Source organism: Vulpes lagopus, chromosome 22 (assembly GCF_018345385.1).
Source record: "Vulpes lagopus strain Blue_001 chromosome 22, ASM1834538v1, whole genome shotgun sequence".
Lineage (NCBI taxonomy): Eukaryota > Metazoa > Chordata > Mammalia > Carnivora > Canidae > Vulpes > Vulpes lagopus.
Window position 1 is genome coordinate 24453564 of NC_054845.1, and position 26592 is coordinate 24480155.

At 40.4% G+C, this 26592-nt stretch overlaps 1 long non-coding RNA gene across 2 annotated transcripts; it reads right to left on the minus strand.

Moving 5' to 3' along the window:
- Positions 1–946: 946 nt before the first annotated feature.
- LOC121480692 lies at positions 947–25647 on the minus strand. Of its 2 annotated transcripts, none has more exons than XR_005985053.1 (4): positions 25512–25647; positions 24121–24435; positions 18239–18382; positions 947–996 (listed from the first exon to the last, which is right to left on the minus strand). It is a non-coding gene; the product is annotated as an uncharacterized LOC121480692 (long non-coding RNA). The 2 variants fall into 2 exon arrangements; XR_005985052.1 differs by lacking the exon at positions 947–996 and adding an exon at positions 12188–12578.
- Between the last annotated feature and the right edge of the window lie 945 nt (positions 25648–26592).

The window sequence follows — 26592 nt, forward strand, 5'->3', positions numbered from 1 at the left end:
CCAAACAAAATGCTTAGGAAAAAAAAAAAAAAGCTAGACAATGACTTGTCTAGGCGCTTGGAAAATCTAGAAGATTAGACCTATGCATACAGTTATACGCATTCTCACAAAAGACCTGAATTGGCCCTGGCTGACCTTGAGGCTCTGTACAAGTAAGAAATCAGTGAAAATAACCCAAATATCCATCAATTGATAGATGGTTGGATAAAATGTGCTATATCCATACGATGGAAAGTTGCTCATCCATAAAAAGGAATGAAGTAGTGATACATACTACAACATGGATGAACTTGAAATATTATGTGAAAGGAGAAAGACACAAGGCCACATATTGTATGATTCTATTCATATGAAGAAATGTCCAGAGGAGGCAAATCCATAGAGATAGAAAATTGAATAGTAGTTGCCAGGGGCTGGGGGAAGGAGACAACTGGCAGCTCCTGGGTATGGGGTTTCTTTTTGAGATGATGGAAATGTTCTGGAATTGGATAATGATGATGATTTCACAACGTTGTAAATATACTAAAAACCAATGAGTTATGTGCTTTAAAATGGTGAGTTTTATGTTATATGAAATTTTATGTGAATTATATCTCAATATTTTTAATGTGAAAGTGAAAGAGATTGGGATATTTCTTCTCCCCTCTTCTACTTTTCTCCTACTTTTTCAGTTAGGCCTCTCTGGCAGCAGACATGTTCTCTGTCTAAATTTCCCACTGGCCAGTCCCTCCTCCATGGCTCCCACCCACACAGGCACTGAGAGCATTATATCTTCTCTGTGCCCTTTGATATCAAAGTGGTAATGGTTTTCCACTCTTGCCATTCTAGACTGGGTGTCCCCAGTTCTGTGTTTCCTTAACTCTTCTGATGCCACCAGAAGACAGACCATCTCAGTGACTTTTGTTTCCTGGTGGGACTTGACTGATGCACAGCTGTTCCTAACTAACTGACAGTGAAGCCATGTTCTTTGAAGCTCTGATATGCTGGAATGTGCTCCTGTGGAGGATGGATAGACAATAGGAGAAGGAACACAGATGTTTTCCAATGTCCTATCCTCAGCCCCGTTGTCATCCCATGCTCCACTGTTTAGGAAAGTTATCTTCCACAATATCTTCAGCTATCAACTTAGTTTGGAATTTTAGCCTGACTTTTAGGCTAACCTTTCTAATGGTATCTTGAAGGTTTTCTCATGAACATCTTGTAGATCTCTCAACTCAGTACGTACACTTACCAATTTCATACATCCATTCACTCAAATTAGATACACTATCTTCAAGTCCACCTTCTCTTATTGTCCAAACAGACCTCAAATCCCACTTACACTTTAGAGATATTTAGGGGTATAAGGTCTTCAATTTCCCTGATTTCATCACCTTATGTTCCTGCTTCTAAATATCCCCTCTAGGACCAGTTTCTTCTTTGGGACATTGTCCTCCATATCCACAATGCCATAATCACTCTCGAGAAACTTAACATTGATGCCATAATACTATCTAATATACAATAAATATTCAAATTTTCCCAATTATCTTGACAAAGTCTTTAATATTTAATTATTTTTTTAAGATTTTATTTATTTATTCATGAGAGACACAGAAAGAGTTAGAGACACAGGCAGAGGGAGAAGCAGGCTCCCTTCGGGGAGCTCGATGTAGGACTTCATCATGGAACTCCAGGATCACGCCCTGAGCCAAAGGTAGACACTTAACTGCTGAGGCACCCAGGCATCCCAGTAATTAATTATTTTTAATCAAAGGTCAAATCTAGCAAAATAGATTGCAGTTATTTGTCATGTCTTTTTATTCTTCATGAATAACTCCTTCACTTTTTCTTGTCTTTCACTGAGAGTGAGATTTTTACAACATCCAGGCAAAGTCCTGCAGACTTGGACTTTCCTGATTGTTTTCTTATGTTTAAATTCTGAGTAGACATAATTGGCAAGGATATAATGTAAATGGCATTGAGTCTTAATGCATTACATCAGGAAGCATCACACTAAGAGGTCAGACTATCCTATTATGGGTAATACTATTTGATTATTGGTTAAAAGATGCCTAATAGATTTATTTCAAAGTAGAAATAACTTTTTTAATTTTCTTTTTTTTTTAACATTCTTTATTTATTTATTCATGAGAGACACACAGAGAGAAGCAGAGACACAGGCAGAAGGAAAAGCAGGCTCCTCGAGGGGAGCCTGATGTGAGACTTGATCAGGGATCATGACATGAGCCAAAGGCAGACACTCCACCACTGAGCCATCCAGATGCCCTGAAATAACTTATTTTTAATAAGTAAGTCATTTACAAGGTTAAACTTTAAAACGGTAGGAATATCTTGTTGCTCAAGAACCTTTCACTGAAAGATTTTAGTTTCCATTGCTAATACTTGCCTGAATTAATCATTACATCAATGGTGACAAAATGGTCATTTTCTCTCTTGGTCATTTCCTTCTATGGTTCTACTAGCATTCTTCTGTAAAGAACCCCTTTTCACTCTCTCATCGCATTTTGTGTTGCATACTTGCTTGTTTATGATTATCATTTTTAATTCAACTTAATAAAAGACATTATGATCATTGTTCTTGTGATACTCAATCTTTCCCTAATTTGGCCAGTTGGAACTTCTTCAAGCTAGCTCCTGTGTTCACTTGATATGTCCTCGCTGGTTTCTGAAGACTCTCTTGTTTTCAGGGACAGGAAGATACTTCAGATTCAACTTGTACTTTCCTTTCCTGACACCCTACTCAACAGAGCTAAGAAATATGTGTTGAAATCATGAGTCATTCTGATACTTTACTATCCAATACAGAGAGCACTTCATCTCTTATTGGTAGCTCCCTTTTCTTGTGATAGAACTTGGTTCTTAAGACCCAGCTTTAACTCATCTGCTCTATCCTACAATTTTCCCAAAGTAGTATGGGAATTGTGATCCCAGTACCACAACCAACCACAAACCTACCATGTAAAGCCCAAATTTCTTTGCAACTCTTTCTTGCTTTTAGACTATATCCCACTAGACATGTGCAGCCAGAGTTTTGGGTTCAGTTAGTTTGGGATGATCTTCAGTTTCTATGGGGCTCTTATCAACTGGTTGTACAGTAGGGTTTGTTTCTCTTTTTGTTCGAATTAGGGATTTGGGCCCTTGTTTACTTACTTTTGAATATTCATAACATTTTGATGATTTAAAAGTAAAAACTATATGAGAAGGCAAATTCAGAAAAGTGTCACTGTCTACTTATCCCTCTACACTTTTCTCATTCCCAACCTTTACCTATCATGGAGGCAACTATTTATTTCATTAGCTTCTGGTTTATTCTTCCCAAGTTTTGTTTTGTTTTGTGCTTTGTTTTTTCATAAAAATGTGTATGTGTTCTTCTTTCCTATTTCCTCTCATATCTTACATAAAAGGTAGCTACTATATGCCCTCTCTTTTACTTTATAGTTTTAATTTGAAACCTATCTTGGAAATAACTGAACAATTAGTGGAGATCTTCTCCCATTCTTTTTATAGTTGAATAGTTACTCCACTGTGTGGATGTACTACAGCTTGTTTAACCAATATTTCCTGTATTGGCACTCAGGTTGTTTCCATGATTTTACTCCTACAAATCATAGTTCTATGAATAACTTTGTGCATATGCTTTTTGCTCGCTTGTTTGTTTTGGAGGGTCAGCTTCAAGGCAAAGTTCAGGGGCGTAAGATTGCTGGGTCAAAGGGTAATTGTTGCATTGATAATTTTTTAAATACTGCCTTAGCTTCCTCCAAATTGATTATACCATTTAAACTTTGATTAGCAATGTATGTACCTGTGTAATGGGCTGAACTGTCTCCCCCTAAAATTCAAATATTGAAGCCCTAATCCTCGGTACCTTAGAATGTGACTATTTTTGGAGAAAGGGCCTTTGAAGGGGTGGTTAAGTTAAAATAAGGCCAGTGAAACAAACCCTCATCCAATCTGATTGGTGTCATAGAAGAGAAAATTTGGACACACAGAGTGATACCAGGGATGTGCTGCACAGAGGAAAGGCCATGTGAGGACACAGCAAGAAGGCAGCCATCTGCAAGCCAAGGACAGAGACCCCAGGAGAAACCAAACCTGCCAACAACTTGATCTTGGGCTTCTAGCCTTCAGAACAATGAAAAAATACATTTCTGTGTGTCAGTCACCCAGTTTGTGGTAGGTTTTAATGGCAGCCCCAGCAAATAAACACAGCCTGTTTTTCTACTGCCTCGCCAATAGTGTATTGTCCAACTTGTGAGTTTTTCCATTTTGACCTCTGGAAAAAAAGTACAGTTTCAATCAACAATACTTTTATTCTGAGTGTGGTTGAGCATCGTTTTGTATGTTTAAGGGTCATTTTCTTATTTTGTGGAAATGGGTGACTTGGAAGTTTTTTCTCAATTTTTAAAAATACTTTAGACGTGAGGGAGATAGTCGTTTAGTTCTGATACAGCACGTTGCAAACATTTTTTTCCAGTGATTGACTTTTCTTTTGATTTTGCTTACTTTTTGCCACACAATTTTTTTCTCAATTTTACATAGTAGAAATTATCAGTCTCTTTTTTTTGCATATGGATTTTGAGTTGCATATGGATTTTGAGTTGCATTTGGAAGCCTTTCTCCCACACTCAAGTTACTAAACCTTTCATCCATGTTTTCTTCTGGTACTTGTGTGATTGTTTATTTTGTATTTTTTACGTTTATATTTCTCATCCTTTTAGTTTATGACACATGGCATAAGGTGTGAATCCAGTTTCATCTTTTTTCCAATGGCTACCCAGCTGTGTCAACACCATTTATTAAAAAGTACACCTTTTCTCCAGTTGAAATGCCACCTTTACCAAATAATACATTTTTGTGCATACTTGAATCCATTTCTGAACTTCCTTTTCAATTTCTTTGGTCTCCCTGTTTGTATGTCAGTACCTCACTGTATTCACCATCAACCAGTTATAATCTGTTTTACTGTCAGATAAGATCATTCTCCCTTCTTGCTTCCTCCTCCTCCCCGCCAAAGTTTCCTAGCTCCACCTGTGTGTTAATTTTTCAACATGACTTTAGAATCAACTTTATTATTTTTTAAAAAAGCTTCTTGGCATTTTTCTTACAATTGGGTTAAATTTATATATTAACTTGAAAAAAAAAACTGACATCTGAATGATGTCGAGTAGTTGTCTCCAAGAACAATGGATGTTTTTTTATTTGCTCAAGTCTACTTTCATGTCTTGTGGGAGCATCTTAAAATTTCCTCATTTAAATTTTACTTTTTTTTTCACTTGAGTATAGTTGACACATGATGCTACATTAAATTCAGGTGCACAACATAGTGATTCAGCATCTCTATACACTGTGCTATGCTCACCCCAAGAGTAGCTGCCATTTGAACACTATTACACTACCATTGACTATATGCCCTATGCTGTACCTTTCACCCCTATGACCTATCCATTACATGACTGGAAGCCCAAAATCTCCCACTCCCCTTCACCCATTTCCCATCTCCTTACCACCAAGAAGATATATGTATACATGTGTATATGTGTGTGTACACACACACACATACACACACAGGAATATTATCCATTAAAAGGATGAGACCTTGCCATTTGCAATAACATAGATGGATCTTGAGGGATCTAAGTGAAATAACTCAGGCTGAGAGAGGCAAATACCATAAGATTTTACTTATATGTGAGATCTAAAATACATATTTCCTAAGTTTCACCTTTTTATTGCAACTGAAAATAAGTTTTTCCTCTTACACTGTATCCAGTAATTAGTTATTTTTATATACATGAAGTCCATTGAATTTTATGCATCAATTTTATATTTTACTATCCTACTAAATTCCTTATCTAATTTCCATTTGTTTAATCATGAATTTTGGGTTTTCAAGGTTCAGTATCATTTCACTTGTATATAGAGATAGTCTTCTCAAATTTTTATACTTTTATATAATGGTATTGAACAACAACTCCAATACAGTGTTAAATAGTAATAGAGAAAGAGGGCATATTTACCGTATTTGTAGTCTTGGCCAGAATGCTTCTCATACTTTGCAATTAAATAAGATGCTAAGTTTAGGAGATATAGGTAGATAGATAGATAGATAGATAGATAGATAGATAGATAGATATAGATAGATAGATAGATATATAGATATAGATAGATAGATAGATATATACACATACAAACATATATACACAAAACATATATATGTGTGTGTGTAGATATATGAAATTATCTAAAGAGTATTTATTAATTCTTATTTAATGAGTGCATTTCTCAGGAATAGATTTGAAACATTGTTGAAAGTCTTTCAGCACTCATGGAGATAATAATATGATTTTTCTCCTTAAATCTACTAATATGGTAAATTATATTAATGGATTTCTTCATATTGAAATTCCTTACACTCCTAAAATTTAGTATTGATGTTTTATTTTGTCATTGTGGTTTAAAATTCTTTTTGCTATGGGATCCCTGGGTGGCGCAGCAGTTTAGCGCCTGCCTTTGGCCCAGGGCGCGATCCTGGAGACCTGGGATCGAATCCCACGTCGGGCTCCCGGTGCATGGAGCCTGCTTCTCCCTCTGCCTATGTCTCTGCCTCTCTCTCTCTCTGTGTGACTATCATAAATTTAAAAAAAAAAAATTTTTTTTAATTCTTTTTGCTAAAATTTTACTTAATTTTTGTATCTATATTTACAAAGGAAACTAGTCTGTAGTTTCTGCTAGGCTACATTATTATTATCATCATTACTGCTATTTTTAATCTTTATTAGGTTTACATATCAACATTATACTTATTTCTTAAAAAGAATTTGGAAGTTCTTCTTCATTTTGCACACTCTGGAACAATTTATGGAACAATTTACAGAGCATTAAGATTATCTGATCTTTGAAGGTTTGTAGAATTCTCCTGTGCAAACATCTGGCTCTGGTGTTTCTATATTATCACTTGTTGATAAATTTTTCCATCTTTTTCCACTCCAGAAAGTGGCCTGTCTGAGCTTTCTATATCACATGGGGTCTGTTTTAGTAAATTACATTTTTATAGAAAATAATCAATTTCACATTTTTAATGGCTTTGTAGTTTTATAAACTTTATAAACTTTTTAATGACTTTGTAGTTTTATGATTTATTTTCATTATTATTATATTTATTTCCTTCTAGTCTTACCTTAGTTTGCATGTTTCTGCTTTCCTTCTTTTCTTGATTGGGTAGGCTATTGGTGTGTCTATTTTACTTTTTTTCCCACAAACAATCACAGTTTTGATTCACTTGATTCTACTCTTTTTACTGTTTTCTCCCACATTACTTTCTTCTTTTATCTTTATTACTCCTTTCCTTGTGCTTTCTTTTGACGGATCTTTTCATTTTTCTATATTTTTACCTTGGGAATTAAATTTCATTTTTGTAATCAATTAAAGTATCTAAGACCATGGGTTTTCTTTGGATCACTGCTTTAATTGTGTCTCACAAATTCTGAATGTGCATATTTTTCATTCTAATTATTGTTCTTTTTAATTCTGAAATTTTGGTTCATATATCCCCTCTCACCCAGTAATAGTTTAATATTTATTTCGTTGTTCAAATTCCAGGTAGAAGGACCTTTTTAAATTTAATTATTAATTTCTACTTTCTGGCACTTACTGGGACTTTCTTTGTGACCCAACATGAGGATCATTTTTGTGAACACCATGCTTGTGCTTTGAGAAGAGAGTATATTCTCTATATTATCAAAGCTTGAGATTTGCTACATATCCATATGCTCACCTTAGTAGTTATGATGATTAGCTCTTTATACCCTACTTATTTTGCTATTCCCATTTTTCTGGAATATCTTTGTTAATCCCTTGATTCTTAGCCTTTCTGAACCACATACAGGTGTGCCTTATGTATCTCATGGGGTTAAGTTTTGCTGTGAGTCAATTATATCATATCGAATGAGGGTATTTTGCAATTTATTAATAAGATTATTAACAAATTATAATGATATAACAGATATTCATTAATATGACTGATGGTCTCAACTCATATTTTGTATAAAATCATCTGTACATATTGCTTTTTTCCTCTATGTAGCTTGTTTTCTGTGCCCATTTTATATTTCTTCTGGTCTTTAGGAAGGAAGGTTAGTATTTTTTGCTGCAATGATTAGCTTTTCATCAATACCTATCATAATGTCCTTAGTCCATTTGTTCTTATCAGCCTTCACTTATTGGTCTGTCAGCTAAGTAATATCCTTCGTTCTCACCCCTTATCTATACAACAGTGTATTGTTTCCATTCAGAATATGTAACAGCTGCACTGTCCTTCCACTCCTGCCCCATCCTTATTTAGCTACAGATTTACACCAAAATATACTTGATGCTCAATCTCAGTCTCCTTGCCAAAGTTTCCTGGTCCTGCTTCTGTTTTTTTGTTGTTGTTATTGTTTGGGGTTCTTTTTTAAGATTTTATTCATATATTCATAGGATACAGGGAGAGAGAAGCAGAGACACAGGCAGAGGGAGAAGCAGGCTCCCTGCAGGGAGCCTGACGTGGGACTCAATTCCAGGACCTGGGGATCATGACCTGAGCTAAAGGCAGATGCTCAACCACTGAGCCACCCAGGTGCCCCTTGCTCCTGTTTTGATTGAATAATGTTCAGAACAATTATCAATTAACCCTTAATTTTTTGCACATAGAAGACCACTTGTCACAGTCTTCATCCCTGGAGATGAGCTCATCTAGAGAAAAATATTTCTATTGCATTTCCTTTTGTTTCTTGAAAATGCAACCCCATTGTTCTCTCATTTTATATGAAAAGTCTGATGCTTACTTAATTTTCTTAAGTAAGTTATTTGGTCTTTTTGCCTTGAGACCCAGATTTTTTTTCTTTGTCTTTAACTAAGTCTGATATTTTCCTGGTATATTTCCTGGACGTCCCCATACCACGTTAATTTTCCTAGGAACACAGTGGGGCATTTAAACATGCTGATTCAAGTTTTCCTTTAACTTTGGAAATTTGTCTTAGTTCACAGTGTGAAATAGTAGTTGCTTTCCATTGGAATATTTTTCCTCTGCAGACTCATCTGGGCCTATCTTCTATCAATGATACTCTCTGTGTTCATTTTTGCCTCATTCCTGGTTTATCATCCCCTTTCAGACTCTCCTCAGTGTCTCTTAGATTTTCAGGGAGCTCTGTTGTCCCATGAGGACCGTGTATTTTAACCTTTCTTTTTAAGATGATTTTGTCTTTTTCTTTCATTTCTTTCCTGAGTTCATTCAGCTCTTACCTCACATGTTCCCTGGGTTTATGTCTGTTTCTGTTCACAACCTCGAAATTTCTGATTTAGGATGTCGCTTTTACATTTCCAAATGCTTGTTTTAGGATATTTAAGTGGAGTTCCGGTGTTGTGTCGAAGTTCTCTTCTGCTTCATGTTTGATTTTGATAGGAACAGTTGCACCTGCTGGAATGTTTGCATTCTCCTATTTTGTTTCCTTATTAGCCTGGTATTGGTGTTGTTTGAAATTTTCTGTTCTTTCGTAAGAGTTAATACGTGGTTGTACGTAGGCACAATTATGGGTGTCTGGGTGACCAACAATGTTTCTTAGTTCAAGAGCACCCTCTTCTGTTGGTACTGGAAAGTGTAGTTTCTTTCATTGATGGCACTTTCTGGGGGGAGGGATGGGTATATCATATTCCTGATTTTTGAAATTCCCTTTTTTTTTTTTTTGGTAGAATACTCTCACTTCCTTATTTCCTACACTAACAGGCTTCCAAAAGCACCCCTGCCCAGTGACCTCCTCTCCTCCAAAAGCGATTCCTTTCCCACACTGCCAACCCCTGTCCCATGAAATGTTAAGCCCTTCCATTCAATTCCCCAGCCACCTGGTCTCAGAGTTCTTCTCATTCATTTTCACTCAAGTGCAAACTTCCCTTTCTGGGCGTTGTGTTATCTGTGGTTCTGCTAGACCAAAACCCCCAGACCTCCCTCTTCGTTACCATATTCTATCTGGCTCCTTTGTTCCAGATGATGTGGTCTGCAGTTGACCATATTGGACCTGGGAGCTTACTCTCCAATTTCAATGTACTTTGAAGATGGCTATTCTCTCTCTTACTGATGGGTGTGTGTGTGTGTGTGTGTGTGTGTGTGTGTGTGTGTGTGTGTGTTAGACAGGGACAGACAGACAAAGAGAGAAAGAATCTGGAAGTCTTTATTGACTCAGGGAATTCTTAAGACTGTTTTGACCATAAGAAAGCTAATTTTTTAGGATTACTAATAAAGCCTTATTAAAGTCAGGTCCCTTGGCTTCCGGGCCAGTTTTACCACTAATGTTCTATGTGGCCTTGAACAAATCACTTAAATCTGGATGCCAATTTTCTTTTAGTGAAAGACTATCTGCAAGTGTCTTTCCATTGATATTCAATAAGCTTTAGACTCCTCCATTCCTCTGCCCATCCTTGGCTCCCCGCCCATATTATGCATGCAAACGAAATTAACTTGCATCATACAACTCAGGACTTAGCATCACAAAGAAAACTAGTACGGTAGAAACTGAGTCTTGACAAAATGTAAATATAAATTTGCTACCCTGGCTGGTTTAAAGAGAACTGAGATCTCTGTTAATTCAATTTGCAGCCCTCTCCAGGGCGAGGGCTCAGTTGGGAGCTGCCACGTGTCTGCTCTGGGTTTCTTTTACAAGGTCACGATGTTCCCTCTCAAGCACACACAGTCCTTACCAAGTCCAGGGAGAAGCCACTGCCACAACCTCCTTCCCTCTCCTCCACGCTCCTCTGGGCTCAGGGTCCTGCCTTTAAGCCAGCCTCTATCCCCACTTCTGAAGGAGACCATAATTTTAAATAAACCAAAGTAGGCAAAGTGCAGAGAAATTGCAAGGGTAAATGTGAAAACATATCAAGTCGCCATAAGCGCTCTTGCTTAATAACACAAATTTATGTGGTGTTCTCAGTGTTCATATGGCTACAATAATAACACATACCCCCCACTTCTGGTAGCCAAAGAGACAACATCACAGGCAATTCATCCCAGAAGGGCCCTCCAGGTCATTCTGGCAATGCCCTTGCCTCCCATCCAAATGGCCTTCCCCCATTATAAACAGAGGCAACTATAGAATGGGCAGAGAGGTCCTCCTATTTTTAAGCTGTCAAGGTCAAAGGGTGAGTCTGCCCCCTCAGTCACCTGCTCATGGGTTCCCAACACTCAGGAAGCCAAGCAGAAATAGACTTCCTTTATCAACATCTAATCTCCAGCCCTATTCATTCCAAAACCAGACCCACTGTCATTTATAGGCTTTCTATCTCTCTGCATCTGTGTCCGGGACACCAGCCCCAGTGGTGACAACAATAGCAGGTCAGCACAAACACATGCATATGCACGCACACACAAGCACACATGGGTACACACATGCACACACACACATGTGCACCTGTGTAGTTAGATATGTCAGGAAAAAAAAGGGAAGATATGTTGAACTGCAACATATCTTTGGGCAAAGGATGGGGAAAAGAGAGGCCAGAAAAAATAGACTCTTAGCTCCCTGAATGTCCCCAAAAGATTGCAGAGCTTCAATCACTCCAACGGTCTCTACCAAGTCATTCCAGAGGTCAGGAAGTCTCTTTTCAATCTCACCCTCTATCCTACTCTCTCTGGCCAAGCTCTTTGCATAAGAAAACAGAACAGCATCCAAACAGGAATCTGACCCTCATTCTGCTGCTTAGAATCCTTCACTGGCTTCTCATTTCTAAGGTCAGCTAAGCTAAGATTCATCAGCACCCAGCTACATTACCAAGTGGACTGTGCCAAGTGTGATGAGAAGTTAGAGGAGGAACTCTGGATGGGGAAATTTCCTTCCAGCTAGAAACCTAGCAGAAGCTCTACTGAGAGGGTGATGGGGTTTTTTTGTTTTTAAAGATGTTGTTTATTTATTTGTGAGAAAGAGTGAGAGGCCAGGGGAGTGGCAGACAAAGAGTGAAAGGGAGAAGCAGGCTCCCCATTGAGAAGGGAGCTTGACGTGGGGCTTGATCCCAGGACCCCAGGATCATGACCAGAGCCAAAGGCAAGACACTTAACCAACTGAGCCATCCAGGTGCCCTGAGAAGGTAATGTTTTACCAAGCACTGACACAGAGACATAAAAACCCTTGGGACCAATTTCCGGGGACCATATCTGGGAAACAGTGAGTGATTAAATTGGGCTACAAAGAAGTATGCATTTAGGGAGGGAGCAGGAGATATTCACTGTCCAAGAGGTGAGCTGGGGCCATCGCAGGGAGCATCTGGAACGTCAGACTTCAGACCTATTTGGCCTCAGTTCTTCCCTGATGTCTCCAACTTTGATATTCACCATAAGTTACACGCCTCATAATAATTGATGCATCAAGATTTGTAGCTTTCGGAATACACTTTTGAATTAGAAGACAAAAATACCAAAAAAATGTTTTACCTTTGGCAGCAGTATGGCTGATGCATCTTATCTAACCTTCCATAAGCTTCACATTGCCCAAAGTGTTTTCCAGCTCTGAAGAAATAGAGCTAGCCCAGTTGAAGATGGACATGCTCATTTCCTCCTGGGGATGGAAAAACAGAAAGGTCCCTATGAAAAGAGAAACAATATTGGCAAGGTAAAACATTGCAAGCCAGTGTGTAAATGGCCAACTTTGTAGAAACACTTACGGCCATTTATGACCTCAGAGCTAGTTTGAATTAAAACTGGAATCAACTAATAATGAATAGGAGATCTAGCATAATACTCAATATCCTCAACTCAAGTACCAGGGAGAAAAATGGCAGAATTAGGACTCAAATCCATGTCTAACTGTGCAAACTGGGCAGTTAGGTTATTTCTCCAAGGCTCTGTGTCCTTGTCTGCAAAATGGAAATGCCAAGAGTAGATACTTTAGAGTTACTTTGAGGATTAAATGCAGTAATATACACAGGGCTCTTAACATCATCCGTGGCACGTAGATAGGGCTCAATCAATATTCAATGATCGTTGTTGAACAAGTAAATATTCAAAAAATATTAGGAAAAAAAACCCCACAGATACAGTCAACTGACATTTGAACCAGGAGCAAAAATAATACAATGTAACAAAGTTAGTTTCTTCAACAAATGGTGCTTGAACAACTGGAAAATAAATTTAGATACAGATTTTACAGTCTTCACAAAAAAATAACTCAAAATTAATCCTGAACTAAATGTAAAATTAAAAACCATAAAACTCCTAGAAGGTACCATAGGAAAGAAACCTAATGACCCTCGGGATGGCGGTGCCTTTATAGAAACAAAACCAAAGGCACAATCCATGAAAGAAATAATTGATAAACTTCACTTCACTAGAATTAAAGATGTCTGCTCTGCAAAACACAATGTCAAGAGAATTAGAAGACAAACCACACACTTGGAAAACATGTTTGCAAAAGACATACCTGATAAAGGATTGTTCTCCAAAATATTAAAAGAACTCTTAAAACTCAACAGTAAGAAAACAAGCAACCTGGTTTTCTAAACGAGCCAAAGGCTTTAACAGACACCTCGTCAAAGATATACAGATGGTAAATAAGCATATGAAAAGATATTCCATATCATATGTCATCTGGGAAATGCAAATTAAAACTACAATGAGAAACTATTACACACCTAATTAGAATGGCCAAAATCCAGACCACTGACAACACCAAATGTTGACGAGGATGTGGGGTGACAGGAACCCTCATCATTACTGATGGGAGTGCAAAATGGTACAGCCACTTTGGAAGACAGTGTGGCTGTCTAAACATATTTTTATCATACATTCCAGCAGTCACACTCTTTGATATTCACCCAAGGAGGTGAAAACTTATGTCCACACAAAAGCCTACACACAGATATTTATAGCAGCTTTATTCATAATTGCTGAAACTTAAAAGAAACCAAGATGTCCTTCAGTGGATAAATGGAAAAATGAACTGTGATCCAACCAGACCATGGAATATTACTATTCTGTACTGAAAAGAAAGGAGCTACATGGCCATGAGAAGACATAGAGGGAATTTAAATGCATATTCCTATGTGAAAGAAGCCAATTTGAAAAGCTCCATACAGTATGTATATATGTATGTATGTTTATCCAACATATATGACATTCTAGAAAAGGCAAAACTATAGAAACAATAAAATATCTGTGGTTGCTAGGGGAAGGAAAGGAGATACGAATAAGCAGAGCAGGGAGGATTTTTAGGACAGGGAAAACACTCTGCAGGATACTGTTATGGTGGACACATGTCATTACACTTTTGTCCAAATCCAGAGAATGCACAATATCAAGAGTTAACCCAAAGATAAACTTAAGATACCAAAGATCAACTTTGAACAATTTGATGTGTAAATGTAGGTTCATCCGTAGTAAAGAAATGTACCATTATGGTGAGTGATGTTGACAAGAGGGAGCTCTGCATGTGTGGGGAATCGCTATACCTACCTCTTAATTTTGCTATAAACCTATAAAACAACTCTAAAAAATAAGTGCCCATCAATAGACAGATAATGAAAATGTGAGATAGAGAGAGAGAGATGATAGATAATGGAATATTACTCAGCTACAAAAAGAATGAATGAATGAATGAATGTCTTCCCTTCTTTTCATCTTACCATCTGTGACAACATGGATAGACCTAGAGGGTATTATGCTAAGTGAAACAAGTCAGAGAAAGACAAATGCCACATGATTTCACTTACATTTGGAATCTAAAAATCAAAGCAAATGAACCAACAAACACAGAAACAGAATCATAAATACAGAGAACAAACTGGTTGCCAGAGGGGAGGTGGGTAGAGGGGTAAGCAAAATAAGTGAAGAGGATTAAGAGGTACAAATTTCCAGTTGTGAGGTTAGTTGTGAGGATGAAAAGTACAGCACAGTCAATAATATTGTAAGAATGTTGTGCGGTGACAGATGGTGACTACATTTATGGTGAGCACTGAGTCATGTACAGCATTGTCAAACCATCATGTACACCTGGAACTAACATAACACTATATGTCAGCTATATGTCAATAGTCTTAATTTTTTTAAAATTAAAAGTAACATGCTGAAAAAATAAAGAGGAAAAAGAAAAAAGAGAATCTAAAGAATGGTACTATTTTGCATGGCTCATTATTCTGATCCAGGGTAAGAATAGCTGTTTAGAAAAGAAAAAGGGTGGGGGGGCTTCTGGGGGGCTCAGTAGGTTAAGCGTCTGCCTTTGGCTCAGGTCATGATCCCCTGGAATCGAGCACACATCGGGCTCCCTGCTCAGCAGATGCTCAGCAGAGAGTCTGCGTCTCCCTCTCTCTCTGCCCCTCCCCCTGTTCATGCATGCTCGTTCTCTCTCTCAAATAAATAAATAAAATCTTTAAAAAAGAATGAAGGAAAGAAAAAAGTGAACGCCACAAAAGCAATGAAATACCCTTAAGTTGGTGGAACTGGACAGCAAGGCAGGAAAAAATTCCACTGAAGTAGTGGGGACTGGGAGGAAAGACTTGTGTATCATGGTCCAGACTCTGATTTGAATCAAGGTGTGGTTTTAGGTAAGTCATAACATTTCTCCAATCTTCAGGTTTTTTTAACCTCAGAACTGTCACATTGAACTGGCTGGCCTCGGAGATCCTTCAGCTCTCTGACTTCCTCTGAGGTCATGACATGGGGGTTGACCATCTCAAAAGACCCTTGTAACCCAACCTAAATGGTTCTTAAGGAAAAGTTTGAGTATAGCCTTACAATTGAGGCAGGAAACTGAATCAGAGTCTGAACTAGATCCAGAGAAACATCCTTTCCAGCCCAAGACTCAGTGCTTCTGGAGGGATTGAGGCCATGTTGGTCTCAAGAAGGTCCAGCACAGCACAGACCTTCCATAAAGAGTAGAGACTCCCCTAGTGGGGTGTCTCCAATGGGAGTGGCCACTTCTCACTCTTCCCTTCTTTTCATCTGCCAAGTCAGATCACAGAGAAGAAAAGACCTTAAAAATGCCTCTCTCCTCCTCTTCACATTTCCAAAGTTTCTCAGAGATGCTCAGAAAGCAGCTTAATGTTCTTTCATGGACATACAGATGACAGGTCTGGTCTTCCCTGAGTGCAGGGAAATCTGTTTGGAGCTCTTATCTTCAAAACCTTGCAAGGGATCCATACTGGTGATTCACGATTGTGCTCAATGTGATTTAGACTCATAAATTGAGAGATTGTCTGGGAGTAAATTGCACAGAGCCTTAGGCCAGATGCAGTGGCCCCATATTTAAGCCATCTGGTCTGCTTCCCTTGGCCAACAGGCTCTTCTGCTCCAGGGAACACAGACAGGACTCCCTCCAATGCAAGTCCCAGTATTATCCATGATTTCAATCTGGTTCTAGTTGGGCTTTGGGAGACCATCCTCTCAAACTATAGACGTTTAGAGTCAATTTCTCTTCCCTCATCCAGGGAAACAAGAGTCAGCTCTGGCACTTAAGAAAATATTCTCAAATCTATCAAAATCAACTGAAGTAAATCCCCTCTATCCACTGCTCCATCCGGGGCCTACCATCTCTGACTGGGGGTTCTTTCTGGCACCAGCTAGCTGGATCCCCAGGACTTTGACTCAGAATCCTTCCTGCGTCCCAGGGCAGCAACTTAGGGCCTATATTTTCCAGACATGAAATTGACAAGAGCAATTGAGCTATATTAAGTCCAGGTTACACATGGGGGCATATGAGGTGAGCTCAGCCAGTGGCCTCCCCAAGGAGGAGGAGTTTAGAAGTCCCCTAGGAGAACGATCTGGTGGCTCCCTGACGCCAATGTTCTTTTTAAAACTGCTCAGCAAATGCTGGCGGTTTGGAGGAGTCATGTGGCTTCTCAGATCCTTAGGCTCGAGGGTTCATGTCTCATTTATACTTCCTGGAAAGTGTCAGGAGCTATTTCCAAATAGGCAACTGGTAGGGAAAGAGAGATGCCAAAGGCAGCATGACCACAGTCTCCTAGTCTGAGACCTCGTGGGGTATGCAGCACTAAGATGTCACTGGTGATGGGGGGTGGGGGGTAACCTGGGTGGCTGAGTTGGTTGAGCGTCTGACTTTGGCTCAAGTCATGGTCTAAAGATCCTGGAATCGAGCTCTGTGTTAGAGTCTGTGCTAAGTGGGGAGTCTGCTTCTCTCTCCCTCTGCCCCTCCCCTAGCTCATTCTCTCTCTCTCTCTCTCTCTCTCTCTCTCTCTTAAATAAATAAATAAATAAATAAATAAATAAATAAATAAATAAATAAATTTTTAAAAAAAAGATGTGACTGATGACAGGAATGCTCACAGTGTTTGGCTTCTATTTAGGCAGCTCATCTGCCACTTTCTCTGTACACAGGCTGAGGGAGCACCCAGCCCTTTCCTCTATGGTGACTGTTGCAGTGTCTGGAGGAGCACATCTTCCAGGCAAGGCCTTCCAGAGTCCCCTGGCTCCATCGTGGTGCCTGCTGCAAGCTTCCTTTCTGCCCAGCTTCAGGCCGACTTGATGAACTTCCCCTTAAAATGCAATGTGCTGCTGTCTCTGGGCTGTCTGAGAAGGAACCAGGGTTTATAGAGCCGGGTCAGCTAAGAAGGAACAAGCATAGGATGACACCTGCTACAGCTGAATTCGGAGCAGTCACAAGGTCCAAAAATTTGGTAGTGTTCGTGGCACTGAGGTACAGGGCCTTGGCCAGGGAGACTTGTCTTAGTCCTTTCGGGCTGCTGGAAGAAACCACCACAGACTGGATGGCTCCAAACAACAGACACTTATTTCTCACACAGTTCTTGAGGCTGAAAGGCCAAGATTAGGGCACTGACAAGGTCAGGATCTTCTGCTAAAGATCCTTTCCCAGGTTGCACACTGCTGACTTCTTCTGGTGGCCTCACAATGTAGAAGCAGCAAAGGGAGCTCTCTGGGACCTATTGATAAGAGCACTAATCCCATTCATGAGGGCTCCACCCTATGACCTAATCATCTCCCAGAGGCCCGACCTCCTAATACCATCACATTGGGCATCAAGATTCCAGAATATGAATTTTGAGGGATACAAACATTCACCTTGGCAGGTGAAAAATTAAAGACGGGGGATTGGGGCCCAATATAGGGAATACAGTTACCAAGCACACCAAAGGGTGAAACATTTTATATACATAGCTATTTAGTCCTTGCAATAAACTTATGGAGGAGGAATTAAGACATGTCAGGAAACAAGCTGAAATGGATTAAGAAGTTTGCCCAAGTTCATACCTATTGAGTGTCGGAGACTCGATCTGACCCTAGGGTGGGTCCCCAAGCCCATGCTCTTCTCCTGATATCTGTGAAGCTGACTTCCACAAACACCAAAGTGAGAAGGTGAGTTCGCAGGGTCCTGCAGCATTCAGAGGGTGTATGCTGTAAAATGTAAAGGAAAGTTCTAGATTGGATGGGATAGTAGGATCAGAGGTTCTTAGCCAGGGATGATTTTACTCCCGTCCTCCCCAGGAGATATTTAGCAACATCTAGGGGCATTTTCAATCATCACAACTTGGCAGCTACTGTAGAGAGCCCAGAGATTCTGCTAAACATCTTGTGCCCAGGAGAGTCTCCCCACAATACAGAATTATCTGATCCAAAACATCAGCAGTGTAGAGGCTAAGAAGGTCTAGATTGGGTGGTGGTAGGTCTCTTCCAACTCCAGAACTAAATGAAAGGCCTTAATTTTCCCCTCTAGCTGCATAAATGGAACTCATTTATGGAATTCATGTAGTTTTGCATTTTTTAAAGGCAAAGCCGGGGAAAGGACAAGGACACCATATTCATATATCTAGACCCATTGAAACCATTAGTTTCTGGTATGCCAAATGCCCCAAAAAAATCATATAATATTCCCTCCACCTCCTAAACACTTGGCAATCAAGTGTTCTCAATGAATCTGCACCCCTGAGAAATCCAGCTAGTTAGAGATTCACAGGGGCACTCGGTGGGAGGAATTGAGGATTCTAGAAAAATCCAGAGGTGAGTGTGAAAAGGGGTAGACATCCACTAGTTCAGTTCAATCCATCATTCAGTGACTATCCAATTAGTAACAGTTAATACTCTGAAAGACCAACTTGCTGAAAGCAAATTCCAGGAAGCCAGTTCTTAGAAAGATAAATTTGCCAAATTACCAATTCACTGAATTTTCCAAATTCACTAAATTTTCCAAATTGTGATGTTTAATGGAAATATTTATCCACTGAAATTTCAGCATGGAATCAGGAAATCTCTTGGGCATATTATAATTTTTAACTGGAAATTTCCTTCCAGCTAATCCTGATTTATTTTGAATGGTTTTGCTGTGGAATTAAATTGCAAATCATACATTAATGACATCTGAAATTCTGCTTCACTTTCCTTGCTGTTTAAAGTTAACTTATTTTCCTTTAAATTTAATTAAGATTTTTACATTGACTTGCCAGCAGTTTGCAGGAAGGTTCAAGAGGAAGGGGCACACCAAAACAGCGGAAGGGCTTTTGGGATGACCAGAAGAGATTTGCTACACTAGTCATGTGTCAAGAACCAGGCGTATAGTCAAGTAAGAATCGATACAGAAGCAGCAAGAGCAATCGTTGTGCATTTTAAATGTGGCCACTAATGACTGAAAATAATAAACCAAAGTACATTGATTGCAATCTACCTTGATTGACCCATTGCAAAATAGGAAAAACACAAGAAGATCGGCAAAAACCGAAATTGACATTTAAAAATATCTATCAGTTGATTTATATATATATCAACTGATAGATATTTTTAATAGCTGATTTGCCAAAAAGAGACAATGTTACTTATCATGAGAGATGGTTTATTTCTGAAAATATCCACAAAATCAAGAAACCTCAATTTCTCCTTATTGGGTGCTACACAGCAACACTGTGTGGGGAATGAGGTTTTCTTAACCACTTCTAATATATACTGTGCCACAATATTATTTTCCATTTCTCTAAACATCAAGCAAGCTTTGGAGAGGTGTTCCTTTAAGGTATTAAAGTTAGGTATTAAGGTATATCCCTTAATTTTTGTACTCCAGGCAATTTGACACTTAAATTTATTGTTCTATTTATATTCAAAAGCACTGGAAAATACACCAGTATTTTCCATTAAATTTAAATTTAAACTAAATCTTCAATATAAAGAAGGTCCTAAATTTAATTTAAAATTAGAAAACTTGCAAGGTGAATGAGTTTTAAACTAGACTAAAGTTTATATTCCAAAACATACACAGAAACTCAAAGGTAGCCATCAGTTAAAACAGTTAACATAAACAGTAGCATAAACTGGAAATTTCCCATGTGAAATGCTGAAATAGCATGACTAATGATAAAATATGTTTCTTTATGCAGCATCATTCATAACAAAAATGAGATATTTATATTAATTTTAAGACATCCCAATTAAAGTGGCTAAACATTCTAGTCAAATATTACAAACTATCCAATTTGGTATATTTGGCACATTAGTCAATAGGTGAAACTGATGATTTGGCAAATTGGCCTTCTAATAATTGCTTTTCAGGGAATTTGACTCAGACTCAAAAATATATGAAAGTGGGAAAAGGGAGTAAGTTTCAAAGCGAGGGTTTCAGGATAGTGGAGCAGGCTGTGGCTTTTCTCATCCCCTTCGAGGCTGCAATCTGCCTTGGGGGCAGGGGCCAGGGAGCTGAGTCACCCCAATAACTAGCACCCTGAGTGGACCGCAGTGCTGGTGACTATGCAGAGATCCAGAGGCTTAAGGCATGTTCTCCTCTCTCAAAACAAACCTTTCCCTTGTGAAATAAACCTAATGTTTTAATTATTCAAAACTACTAAGCTTCACTGATATAAGTGATCCTTTTTTTCCACGGTGGCAAAGGATCAAGAGAGACTACAGTGCAGCCAAAGCTCAGAGATACGGCACGCAGACCAGTAACTCAAAATCAGGCCACCAGATCTCCTGGGGAGAAAATCCTTTCAGATCTCATTCTCCATCTAGGCTGAATTTATGCGGGTTTTGTTTATTTGGAAATGAAGTAAAATGTCCACCAACTGGTACATTCCTTATGGCATTTTATTTGGTGCCTCTAAATTTGTTAATGAATCATTTCAACTAGGAAAGAGGAATTGTTCCAGATTCAGGCAGATCTAAGCTACAAAGATGACAGGAAGTCCCAGTACAGAGGCTGGGCTGCTCCAAATCTCCACAGAGGGAAGGGGACAAGATGAGCCGCTCGCATGTGGAGTCCCTCCGGCATAGTCTATGCTTGACCCCATACAGATCTTATCTCCTTTGCTCTCCAGCAACGATGAGTAGACAGCTCATGAATTCATATTCCCTGTCTTCCTCCTCCAGCTGGCGAATGTAAGGTCATGCCCATGCCATGTCTCTTTCCCAGGGTGGCTGCCCCAAAGCCCCCCGTACAGACATTTGCATCCCCTTGGGGTCTCTGATTCATAGTACTCTAACCTCTTTTGTGACGAGTGATTCAGCACATAGCACATCATATGGACAGTTTCCATTTTTGCTTGCCATTAACCTCAAGCACCTAGCGCAAAATCTGATAGGTAAAGAGAGAGCTCAACTGATGTTCACTGAATAGCAAAATTAATAAACAACTGAACCTTTTATGACAAGTATTATGATCCTCATCTGAAAGGTGGGAAAACTGAAGCCAAGCAAGATTAAATCAGTAGCTTCAGTTTGCATAACTAGTAGTGCTAGATCTTGCATTTGAACCTCAGTCCATTGACATCGGAGGGCGGACCTCCACTGTGACATTTTAACATTTAACATTTAACATGAACTGAGCACCTTCTGTGTCACTTCTTATAGTTAGTTCTTATAGTTACTTAGTCACTTCTTATAGTTAGTTCCCTCTATAGTCTTGTGAAAGAGTTAACTGCTATTTGCAATTTGGAGGTGAGGAAACAGGCTCAGAGAGGGCCCAAAATATAGCTAGAAAGTCTGCAAGTGGAGTTTGAGCCCAGGTTTGTCTGATTCCAGTGCCCTTTTCCTTCCCACCACTCTGTTCTATAATAATAACAGCAACACCAACTTCATTACTATGTAACCCAGGTCTATATAGCCTACAAATTATTCTTGAACTTACCACTGCCCCTACACCAATAACCCTGCTGACAGAAAGAGTTATCCCTCACCGTCATTTTTTCTTTACTAGTGGGAAAGCTTGGGTGCTTAGAGACTAATGGACCTATTCAAAGTCACCCTGCTCCTCAGTGGCAGATCTCAGAGATTATTTATTCATGCTGTCCAAGGGAGTAGCCACTTGCCACACAATAAGAGTCAATTAATTGAAATTGAGAAAATGTATAAGTCACTTCCTTGGACTCACTAGCCACATTTTGAGTGCTCAATACCCACAGCAGCTAGTGGCTACCATATTAGAGGGCTCAGTTAAAGGGCACTTCTAACACCGCAGAAAGAAGAGCACTGAATCTTTGCACTCCAGAGCAGCAGCAGCAGCAGCGGAAGCATTCCTTGGGAGCCTATTAGAAATACAGAATCTCAGCCCCCTCACCCTGAACCTAGAGAACCAGAAACTGCATTCTAGTAAGATTCCCCAGGAGTCCCCCCTTTTTCTTCCACCTTTAGCCCTAGCATCATACCCCTCCCAAGTAGGAAGTTCTTCTTGATATCTGACTTCAGTGATCCATCCCTCTCTCTTACATGCGCACATACCACATCTCTCATCTCAGTTCCATCCCCATAGAAGCCGGAATACAGATCATCAATTTCTCAGATGTAAAGCACTTTCTGTCTGTTCAATATTGGCTCCTTAGCTAGTGTTTATCTCCCCACACGTCAGCTGGGAAAATGCCATTCATGGTAGTTAAAGAGGAGAGACAAAGAGTAACAGGTGCTTTCCAGAAGTGAGCACCAAAAGTGTGGCTTCTGGGCTGCCCTATAGCATCGCATCTGTAGCATCACCCTCCTGAAGGTCCCCCTCCACGCCCTTCCAAAGACCAAAATCAACAGGCTCCATTAGTGAAAGCTGATGATGAGGAGAGGGAAGGAACTTTATCTCTGGAATTCCATCTTCTCAGCAGTCCTGAAAACATAGAAAGGGCAGGGTGCTCCATTTAGTTCACCAGATGGGTCTCGGGTACCTGACATGACCTGGCAGCTCATGTTCTTCCTCTGATTTCCCTGTCACCAGGAGCCTGGCAAGTCTAGGAGCTAGGGTGAGGCTCCAGATGGGCCAGCAACAGCAAGGGGAAAGGAGGGTGCTCTGGCCCTGGAGGAGGAGGGGAACATGCATTACTCCCAGCGGCAGCTAGATGGGTGGAGTAGGGGAAGGAGACGTTGCCATCAAGAATGCAAGGTGGGACTGGAGATAGTCAGTCGTGCCATTTCACCATGTCTAATCTCTCAGGATGGACACATGTTAAGTTAGAAGAAGGGAGGAATGAAATAAGACAGAAGGAGGGGCGCCTGAGTGGCTCAGTCAGTTAAACATTCAACTTTTGGTCTCAGCTCAGGTCATGATCTCAGGGTCCTGGGATGGAGCCCCGTGTCCAGCTCCAGGCTCAGCATGGAGTCTGCTTGGAATTCCCTTCCTTTCCCTCTGCCCCTGCCCCTCCTCTCTCAAATAAATAAATAAATCAAAAAAAATACACACACACACACAATAAAGATAGATGGAAGAGTAGGGATGGTGAAGTGAAGCTGGCTTCATTCTCTTCCTGGCTTTGACTCGCCCTTGCCCTTACTCTTCTACCTAAGAGGAAGTCTTGCAGAGTGGCACCAGCCCAGCCTCCAGGCTCCATGGACACCAGCTTCAGCCACGTGATCTTCAGCGTGTCACTTAACTTCTCTGAGCCCCCTTTCTCCATCTGCAAATCAAGTGGTACAACCTCAAGAGCAGCGGTGAGAATTCAGCAAGGGCGTGCCGATGAAGTGCCCTGGCCAAGTACTGGAGCAGCTCAGATGCCCTCTAACTGTCAGTCCCTGCCCCCCATCCTGCCTTCCACCATCCACCTTCATGATAGAGAACAAGCTCTCAGCCAAAAAAGTAACCAGAGAAAAGGCCACGAGCACAGGGGCAGGTTGCTGCAACACTGGTTTGAGGCATGTCATCATCATGAGGTCAACCTTAATTGCTTCTATTTATTTTGCACCTGTCCTTGAAGAGCTCCTTCCCTCTCAGCCGTTGGCGGAACTCAGTTGCCTTCACAAACACCTGAGTGAGGTCAGTAAAAGTAGCACATGTTACATCTGGCTCGGGTGGGAGGGCTCAGCCCAGGAAATGATCTCCCCAGTACTGTTCGGGTAGCACAGAGATGGAACTGAAGCTGGCACATTGTGGATGACCATTCGATAATAACCAGGAGTCTCATTGTGTTCTTCTGCCTTCCGAGCTAGAATGGGGTCGTGTCCACTCTTTCCCACTCCTTCAAGCCATCCTGAATGTGAGAACCCAGGGTTTCACAGGCCTTGGGAAAAAAAAAAAAATTCTAGCTCTCAAAGCTCCATATACCCAGTGAGTCACAGAGTTTTAGGGAGAATATGCCCCAAGGCAGAAGCTCTCCAGGGATGCAATTTTCATCCACCCAAGAACCACTTCCCTCAAGCCTAGATATTAGACAATGGCATGCATGTGGAATGCCCAAGTGCCTATAAAAGAATTATTACTAAGTAAGAGTGGATGATGATAATTAATTACCCCCCATTAAAGAGAAAGTCCCTACAGCAAAAGCATCAAAGGCGATGTTTTACTGAGTCGGCGATTTCTTTGGCTCTGGAAGAAGATGACTCCTTAGTCACATCTTGGGTCTGTTCCTTTCTCTCGCATTCTGACTTCAAGAATATGCATTTTGACTTTAGAAAATTTCTTTTAATTCCCACCTTTCTCCCCATCCCTGATCCAGTAATCATTATTATTAAAACATCACACCAGGGCCACAGACATATTTTATAGCAACCCTTTGATGGATTAATTCGCAGTTACTCTCTTTCTTTACTAAAGTCTAAATCAAAGAAAATGCACTTAGAATGGAAGACAAAATCTTCCTGCCAGCCAACGAGAGTAGACCACAGAAAATAGGCATCCAAAAAGGTGGTAGCATCTATATCCTCCTCAACAAATATGCTAATGGGGAGGGAGTGGACGGCACGCTATAATCCGAGAAGAACACCAGGAACCAGTCCAGATTTCCTCCAAACCCTGTTCTAATTCTGACTCTATGGAGTGTATATCCATGTTTCTTAGAAACATACTTACTTCCTGATTCTTGGGCCACACCTGCTCACCAAAAATCTGAATCAGCTATCCTGTGACCAGTAGGAAAGGTCTCTGCTTACTGGACAAAGTTGACCATGGAGACAACATCCCAAGAATCTCATGTGACTAACCTGGGAAAGAATCTTGGAATATATAGGAGAAAGAACAGAAGCTAGGGAATCTGGGAGCTGAGAAGTCTCTGTACTTCCTGGCCTTTTAACCCAGAGGCTGTCTGGAAGTCAGGTTCCTTATCTTACAGATAAGAGCAAGCAGAGGAGGAATTCTTACCTAGTGGGTTCTTGAGAAGCTGAAGGAGGTCCTTGATATGGTTCAGCATCTAGCTCAGTTCCTGAAGATGTGCCTTCCATTATGTTATATAATCACCTTCTTGGGAGGAGGAGAGCAGGGCCATGAAGGAGGTGAAATGCCACTGTAAATGCCAGCTCCCAGAAGACTGTCTGGACCTTTGTAGGTACCTAGTAAATATTTGTTGACTGAATCAATGCAGTGAGATCCATTGGTTGTGACTGGTGCAGCCAGGATGTTGATAGACCCAGTAAGAGCTCTCTGAACACTGAGGAAGTATTTTCCAATCATCAAGCTTCAGGGACCTCTTTTTGGAATTGGCTAGTACTCCAGACTCCCACAGAAGAACCTTGTGAAAACTTGTAGAGGCTGTGCGGGACAAGGCAGAGACAGGCTTCCATCGGCCTATACTGGAGAAGCCACTGCTTGCTAGCATACTTTCCCTGGAAACAATCATCCCAACACCATCCTATGAGGATAATTATTGCCAGTGGTTGGCATAGGCCAGCGCCTCATCTTGGTGTCTTAATGCAACAAAAATTTAATTCTCACTGACTGGAAGTCCAAGGTGGCTTGGCAGAGGTTTTCTGCCAACCAATGACTCAGAGATCTAATGGCTTCTCCATCTCAGCGTCCTCCTTTCAAAGTTGCCCCATCGGAAGAAAAAGAGATGAAGGTAGCACAGTGGCTCTTCACTGCATTGGCCCAGAAGGAGCACAGATCATTTCTGAGGACAGCCACAGGCCAGAACTATTCACATGGCTCCAATCCAACTACAAAAGGAGCACATGCGTAACGAGTGAGTATTGAAGGTCTCCCCCACACATGGGGACCCAGTGGATAGGGACCCAGCGGATGGTGGCTCACTACTCTGACAGCCAGGAAGCTCTTGATCCCTTCCCTCTACCATTTAATGCTTTACCTGGAGGTGCAAAAGGAGGCTTTTAGGCAAAAGGAGCCAGGGTCCCGGCCTTGGGAAACAGTTTCTACTTTGTTGTTTACTCATCTTTTCTCCTCTCATTCTGATGACTGAGTTTCAGAGGAGATTACTGAGGCAATCAGT